Source organism: Amblyomma maculatum, chromosome 1 (genome assembly GCF_055883805.1).
Source record: "Amblyomma maculatum isolate TAMU_Amacu chromosome 1, ASM5588380v1, whole genome shotgun sequence".
NCBI lineage: Eukaryota > Metazoa > Arthropoda > Arachnida > Ixodida > Ixodidae > Amblyomma > Amblyomma maculatum.
Genome location: NC_139344.1, coordinates 210,812,236 through 210,820,746, shown reverse-complemented (window position 1 = coordinate 210,820,746; position 8,511 = coordinate 210,812,236).

Below are 8,511 nucleotides of genomic sequence, written 5' to 3'. Positions count from 1 at the left end.
CTAATCACTGGTCATCTTCCTTTTTCTGTCATTTACTATATGTCATATAAAGGCAAGCTGTCCGCAGAATAGTAAAGAATAGCCAAGAGTGATAGCGGAGGACAAATACAACAATTTCGGATAGCTTCAAGATACTGTAGCGCAACACAAAACGAGCACACAAGAACAAAAAGGAACACCACGAGCGCTCGTGGTAGTCCTTTGTGTTCCTGTGTCTTCGTCTTTTGTTGCGCTACAGCGTCTTGAAGCTATGAACCAATAAGTCCAAAAAGCCACCCATTATACTGAATTCCGGATAGAATGAATAGCTTAAAATAGCCTCTGATATACTGCGACATAATTGAAGCAGAGTTGAAGGACATATCAGTGAACGTTTTTGTAATTAAGCAGTAAGAAAAGGGCCTAATAAAATTGTAATAAAGTAAATATGAGTTTGTTCTTACTTTTGCTACAATATGTACCATTCCTCCCCATCCCGCCCACAAACACACACAGCTGCTCCACCAAATACATGTTATGTGGCGCAGATGGTTTTTAAGTTAATAAACAAATGTGCATATCGTGGCGTGCATACCACGCTTGCTTATTAACGATACATATATAGCGCTAAAGGCTCCATTCTTCGAAAAATTCGGCGTTGTTCGTCGGCGCAGGGAACGAAAAATCCCGAGCGGAGCTCAGGCAGTTGGTAGGCAGGTGACGTGGCCAATCACTGATTGGTAAGCGGGTTGTGTGACGTCATGAGACCACGTGACGTGGCCGAATAGGCAGGAGCAGCGAACTCTTGCAGCTCTTTTGAGCGTGAGTTGGGAATTAAAACAGCCACCCCTGCATGCAACCCGAGTGAGCCACGCGCTTACCGCAAAGCCACATGGAAGATTAGGTCCGTACGAAAACGAGTGTGTGTGTGTGAGATAACAGCAGCACAAATTAATCGATTAGTGATTAAGTAAGTAGCACGGTATACATGTACGTAGACGAGGGCCGGCAAGAGGGAACTGAGACGGGAGCTGTATTAACGCGTCATACTTTTAACGCCTGAGCTTGCCCCTCAAATTTTGGCCTATTCGTATTTATTACTTTTTTTTTGTAATTACCTGCCAAGTATTTATTAATATATTTTGTTTATTTGCTAATTAGGAGGTATCCGTTGCAGTTGTTCAGTTTGGGACATACTTATGCTGTTTCATTCCCTCTTTTTGTGTACAATTTACGAAATAAATCTCAAATCTATAACGCCTAGCGAGCTGCATGTACCGCTGCCATCAGGCATGCGGCGGACGGCCCTTCCTTGCACGCGTTACGAGCCTCCATTCAATGTATCCTCGGTTCTTTGTTCCGGATATGCTTATCTATACATGAAGAGAAGTTGGTTTCCCATAGACTCCATCCAGCCGTACATCCATAGCATTTCTTTAAAAAGAGTATTGTGATTAGTTGCAAGTATAGTCACTGTCATCTCAGAGAAAACCTGTACTATAAATAAAAAAATAATACGGCGCGACGGACGAAGACAAAGAAGTCACACAAACGACAGGTCTTCTTTGTCTTCGTCCGTCGCGCCGTATTATTTTTGATTCAGAATGTGTACCAACTAGCCCAATTAAGAGTTCTACTTGAAAATGCATGTACTATAAAACGTAGCAGCCCCGTCAATAAACGTTTCCCAGTGATATACCATGACGCTGTATGTAGGAAACCGCAGTAAGGCAAAAAAAGAATAAAATAATAAGGACGAGGTAAAGAAAATGTGTTGGTGCATGCTACAAATGACATTTAACGGCTCAATTAACTACATCCGCTTCAGTTTCAGAAATATGCCATAACAGGATCTTAATTCTGCAAGACACGGTAATTCGCGTGAGGAAATGAGGGGTTTAGGTGTAGAGAATATGCATTATCTTTTAATATTTTATTTCGTTTCAGTTTCTGGTGGTTTACTTGAGGTACCAACTGCACATGCATGAACGGCTCCGAGGCGTGCATGCGCAGATGGGTCTGCGCGGAAGCGGATTATGGTAGCAGATTACAAAACGCGCTATGCTATAACAAAATCCCTCTGTTATAAGCACACCAGGCCTCGATTCCTCTGTGCACGTGGCAATTGTTACTTTGAAAGGGACACCTGGGGGGGGGGGGGGGGGGGGGGTAGTAAATTGATAGCCCAGAGAGTCAAAAAATTGGAATATGGAGATCAGCGACAGGTTTAGGTATCGGTACATCAAGAGCCCAAATATGTCATTTTTACTCGGCCCAGAGCTTGCAGAATCCGGAAAATCACATAAACGCGACATACTATACTGTAACGATGCTTCTCGAAAGTATAGGTAACTGCGGCTGGCCAGTGCATGGGGGTCGATGGTTGTGGGGTGGGGGGGGGGGGGGGGGGGATATTTTTTAACACCCACGTTTGGCTCATCAAATGGCCGCTGAAATAGTGACAGCCTGAATAGTCCTGTTGATACGAGAGCGAGAAGTTTCACTCGCATATCCGCCCAGCATGGCTCAAAAGCGCCAGCCAGGCACCAGCTCTGGTGGCGATGTCTGAGGAATTAAACTGTAAAAGTTCCCCTAGCGGTCAATGGAATAAGCGGTTCTGCTTTTGTCCATTTGTCCGTTCGAGAGAGATTCGTCGAAGGAAATTGCATTATAAAAATGACGTAGCAGCGTCGTAGTTTTGTCGGAATGTAGGTGGGGAAAGAACTCGGCAAGTTTTTTCGCAATTTGCTCACCAACGCCGTCACAGTTTCGCGCTCCAAAAAATCGGTGCTATAGTTCTCGAAAGGGATAGCGTTCTATTGCGTATAGCTTATTGTTCCCTTTGGTTTTCTATTCAAAACTTCTAACGTGAGCTTTTGCGCCGATTTTGCACTTCCTCCGCTGTAAAAAGATAGGCATCGATGTTTTTGCAGCTTTACTTCCTCTCGCCCACTGGAAAGTATACCTTCGGAAATTCCTGCGCATCACTGAACGGTATTTTGCCAACTATCGCCTAGCAGCACTAGATAACTGCTGCATTCTGCCCTTTTAAACGGCTTACCTAAAAGCCCGCTTTATATGCAATGAAGAGAGCGACCAAACCAGCCACCTTCCTTCTCTCTTTGCACGTTCCCTCTTATACGGCATGTGTCCTCGCCGTCTTGCGTTCTTTTGTTGAGCTGGGTGGTTTCGGGCTAGACAGCCGAACGCGGCGGCGGCCGCAACTCGACGCAGTTGAAATTCAAACGCTCTCGGAATGCTTGGACTTTAATGCAAGTTATTGAGTCATAGGTTGTCGAAAATAATACGGCGTCTCCCATCATGCCGTTCCTCCATAGCTGACGTGCGGTTTTTAAATGAGAAAGAGGCCCGTGTACTGTGCGATGTCCACGTACGTTAAAGAACCCCAGGTGGTCGATGTTAACCTGGAGCCCGATTCATGGCCATCCCTCATATCCTCCATATGCGCGCGCAATTTCGGTAAACTCACCACAAAAAGAATGCAACGGCGAACAGTGCACCATGTTTCTGCTCTTTGCACTCACACTATCTTTTTCCGGTTTCTTTCAAGAAGTTAGTTAAATTGATTTTTGTTTTTTTTTCAACAGCAGCGTAACCGTTTCAAGAGGCCTCGGTTCATCCACTAAGTAGCTTATAATAGAAGTTGTTTTGGTGAAGTTAATCCAAGATTGATGCTCGTTGGGCTAGTTGGTTAATCATGACTTCAATAACAGCGCAGGTAGAAAGAAGGGACGAGAAGGCACAAGAGAATAGAGCACTGACTTCCAACAGTTTATTTCACCAAGCGTGCCAGGTATATATACGCCAGCAATTGTGAAATCATAGTAGAAATTCGTCATGATGCCACAGCATAGCACCAGGAGCCCAATCTCATCCATCTAAAAATCTGAGTTCCTTCTGGCTCAAAAAGACCGATGGCATGCTCACACACTTATCTCCCGCACGCGCAATCTTCACCGCCTCGATAATTTCTCTAACTGCCTGATCCTGATGTTTACTTTCAATCGTGCATTGAATAAAAACTGGTACGCATGGCTTTTTCCGATGCTGACATTCACATTTATTGTCGCAATTACGGCAGTGCAGACTGAGCTGATCCTGGTTCCCTTCTTTTACGTTGTTAAAGTCAGAGCTCTATTCTCTTGTGCCGTCTCGTCCCTTCTTTCTACCTGCGCTGTTATTGAAGTCATGGTAAAGTTAAATTCTTTAACTTAATACACTTGAGATACTTCGAAGGCAATCTTGACGACGCTTACGCAAACACGTATACCTCTAATATACCACTAAAAAAAAGTTACTTCTTACGTGAAGCAAACGAAACAAATTAAAAAATTCCAGAATCTAAGCTTGAATTGTTATACCTGAAGTGCAAATTATTTACTCACAACTGAAATAAAATGTTTACGTACCCAGAAATTTGAGAAAAATTCTGGGAAGTAATTTTTGAATGCAATTTTTTTTTGGTTTCACATATTGTATAACTGCAACATATAATGATCAGTATATCCCCTGACCCTTCGTCGGCAGGGTTGTAATTTTCTGCTATTTGTACTTTCAAAAGCGTACCGGGACCATTGGATTCCCACGGCAAGCAGTTTTCACTAAATATACTCGCTGCGAGGAAAACATTAAAAGAATATTTTTGATACTCGTCAGAAGCATAAACAGTGCCTATTGACATATGCATAAACCTATCATACAATATTCCAGAGTTGCCTCAAAAACAAAAGGTGACACATGCTGACCTTGTTTCATTGAAAAAAAAAAAAAAAAGAAAAAGGAAGGGCCCCATTTTTTTTCTCTCTCTCTTTCCAATCCTATAAATGTGTCGTTTTCACTATAAGATTTTTTTTTTTTGCAATCGTATCGATACGTGTGAAGTTAACAGTCGTCAGTGTCCCCTCGGAACAAATGGAAGAATAAAAAAAAAAAAAAATCGCATTTCAGAAATACATTTCACCATTAAATATCGCACTTCATCAGGTGCCCTTTTATATTATTTCTTTTTTTTTTTACCTGCTCTCTTCATAGAACATTATTATCTCAAATAATCAGCACCGGTTTAACCCTGCAGTTTTTAGAGACTTGTCGCTGTCCGTCTATTGACGCGCTGCCTCTTCCAAGAGCGTGTCGGGCGTCTATGGTTTTCTTATGTCGATGCCCTGCGCTTATTGAAAGGGATTGTTATTTTTGGCTCACCAGCCATTCAAAGCTGTTATTTCTGCTCTAACGAGTGAATTTCGTGATCAAGTGTCGTGAGTGAGAACGGCCAACCAACAAGGTTCAATGAAAGCATCACCTGTATAACCCGAATATTTTTAAAAATTAACAAAAAATTTTCTTTACCCGCAGCGGTGGTGCAGTGGTTACGGCTTTCGACTGCTGAGCCCAAGGATGCGGGATCGAATCCCTGCCGCTGCGTCCACTTTTCGATGAAGACGAAAAAGAAGGAACCCGTGTGCTGTGCGACGTTAGTGCACGTTAAAGAACCCCAGGTAGTCGAAATTCCCTGAGCCCTCAGCTACGACGTCCCTCAGAGTCTGAGATATCTTTTATTATTTTTTGTCCATCGCTAAACATTTGTGCTTTGAAAAAGATGAACGAAAAATGGTGCACGTTAATATTACAACCGCACGCCTGCGTCTTTGTTGCTTCGGCGCTGCGGGGGCAAATTAAACTTTACAAAATTAGCGCTTTGGAAGAACATAACGCGCAGTTGACCTTCGGGATATGGTTCGAGTGTTTTGTATACGCATGCATAATGCGCGTGCGTCATTCACGAAGAAAATGCTTATGCTTCACTGGCTATACCACGCTATGATGCTGAGCCTAAGGCCTCAAGATCGAGATCCGGATCTCGATTTCCTGCGTGGCGTATCCCTCATATATTCCACGTACAGCTTCGGGACAATATAACCGTCACTAATAGCTCAGAACCGCCGTCCATGTCGAAGCGTCACGCGCAAAGAAGCAGGAAAGGGAGAATATGGGGGAACTTCCAAAGAGAGCCTCCCCTTCTCGCCAGCCCCCTCCCAACCGCCCTTCGTGGCGACAGTTCAGTGCGGAAATAGTTTGCGCTGCACTTTCAGGATTTCGGTCCGAGCATATCTCAAGTGGGCAAGGAGATTACGTCGAAGAAGCAAAACAATCATTCGCGAAGTTTTATATGCAATTGCTACTTGGTGCATTTGTGCTGTCTGACAGCGCAACCTGCTTCTGCGAATAATGCTATCATATTGTGAGCAAGCCTGTTAGTACGCATATGCAGAGACACCCTTTATAAAGAATCATCGAGTATAAGATATTTTCGCCCCACTATACGTCCTTTGTAAAATGACGGGAACATTACGATTGCAAGAAAATGTTAGATTTGTTGTATCTGCATAATCCCAATTTTCCTAATCCCTGAAAGGCAGGCACCACTCTTTTTGTGCATGTCTTTTTTCTTTTTTTTTTCTTTTAACCGCTGAGCACGACGACAACCCCGTTGTTTTCATCACTGTTCGTTCTCCTTCGCATTAAGATTATTTTCGAGAAGTCCCTCCCGGTGAGAAGAGCTTGGCAAGTTTTGATAAGAGTCACGACGAGAAATTAAGTGTTGTGTGGACTATACCTTGTTTCATTATAGCCGTAAAAGCGAGGTACTATTATTCTGCGCAGAATTATATAATAGTACGAATAGTAAGCCATCAGTCATACGCTTTCGCACACAACTTTTGATTACTGCCCTTGTTTATTCAGAGCTAACTTCAGCGGCGTACGATGCTAAATGCTCTTTTAAAAAGGTTGTTATTGTTCTGAATGCAAATGATATTACGACATCACCGTATAACAGCGATAAAAATTGCTCGACTTTGTTGAATGAGCCAGCTGTAATAGGTATAGGTATATATGAGACATCTGCGATTCAGAAGCGATTAGTCACGGCCATGTTGGTATATTTTAGAATATTCCGTGCACCTTCACAAATATGATTATCGTGACCTGGCTGTCGCGAGCCGAATATAATCATTATCACTGCGGCCTTCACCGCTAAGCATACCCGCACGTCCCTCGGAGAGGAAGCTCGCCACTCTGTCCCAGTGTCGCATTTTGTATTTACATAGTGACAGTTCCGAAGGGCTCCTTACGCACAATTTTATGGTATACGCTGTTCACAAAAGTGCGCCTGCCGCAGTGCACTTTGGTTGGCATTCCATGCGGAGTGCGAGCCCATCTCTTCGATTCGGGGTCTCATTTCGACCATGAGCGAAAAGCGAAAAGCAGCCATGCACACATATTTTACTGCTCGTTAAAGTGCCCAGTCTATCACATCGAACGTGCAACTCTGCATTCAACATACGCCGCTTGTCAAAACCTCCATGGGTGTATTCGTGAGTGAAAATAAATCTTGTATTTATCGGAAAAAAAGTCGAATTAAAGTATACCTGCATGCATCGCCCTATATATATAGTACCCCCGGCGCTCTCGCCTACGCAGGGTCCCTGCCATGCAAGCGTGGGTAGGCGCCCACACCAGCTTCCCGTATACACTCCCACTCGGTTTGCACGATGGGCCCGTTCGCGAGCTGGAAGTGGCGAAGGCGCGGATTTACACTGAAAGTCTAAGAAGCGGGCCCAGTCTACAGATAGAGTGGAAGAATAATTTTTTTTTTTTTTTTTACTTCCTGACATCGGTTTGCAGTCAGTCTGATTTCGTGACTCACTTTTTCCAGTGCTGCGAGGAAAAGCGTTCAACCGAGGCCTCAGCGCGCAGGAACCACTAATAGCCCATGGTATAAGCAGTATGAAGAATAATTTACGCTGCTGTATATGTACAGCCTTTTTCAAAAGCGTAGAGCCCAGGGAATCTGCTTCTGAGCTTTGCATGTGGCCCTAGCTGATTTAGCATTAGTGGAAGTTTGAGGTCCTTCCCATTGGAGAGGGTATACCAAAAAATCGTATTACCACCAAGAGATTCGGAACGCTGAAAATGCATTGCAAGACGCATGAAGGTCAAATATTTGAGGGGAATCCCCCAAGGTGGAGTAGATTTCTAATAAGGGAGTATTTACTCATTGTCATCCACCCAAGCGCAGCCATACGGCTACAAAGGAAAGGTATACAGCTTCCTCAGAAACTTCATAGTTAAAGAAAAATTCGTTCTGATCCGGGGATCGAACCCGGCACCACCGCCTCTCCGGGGCAGTCGCTCTACTGATTGAGGTAGGGCGACAGCGAATTGATCTATAACTCGAAGTGGGAACGGTGTTGGTCAAATATTTTAAGGGAATCCCCCAAGGTGGATGACAATGAGTAAATACTCCCTTATTAAAGACGCATGAAGTGGCTCAGATGCAGACCTCCTGGGGTCTACACTTTTGAGACTGTATACCTCCTGGACGGCCTAGAAATTTGTTTCCAGCTTGTGGGCATCAAATTTTTTGTGGTTAAATTAAGACGCTGAGCTGCATTCATGATTGACGGGCATTTTATTTTTAAACAAAAAAAAAAAAAAAGGCACCCCGACCCC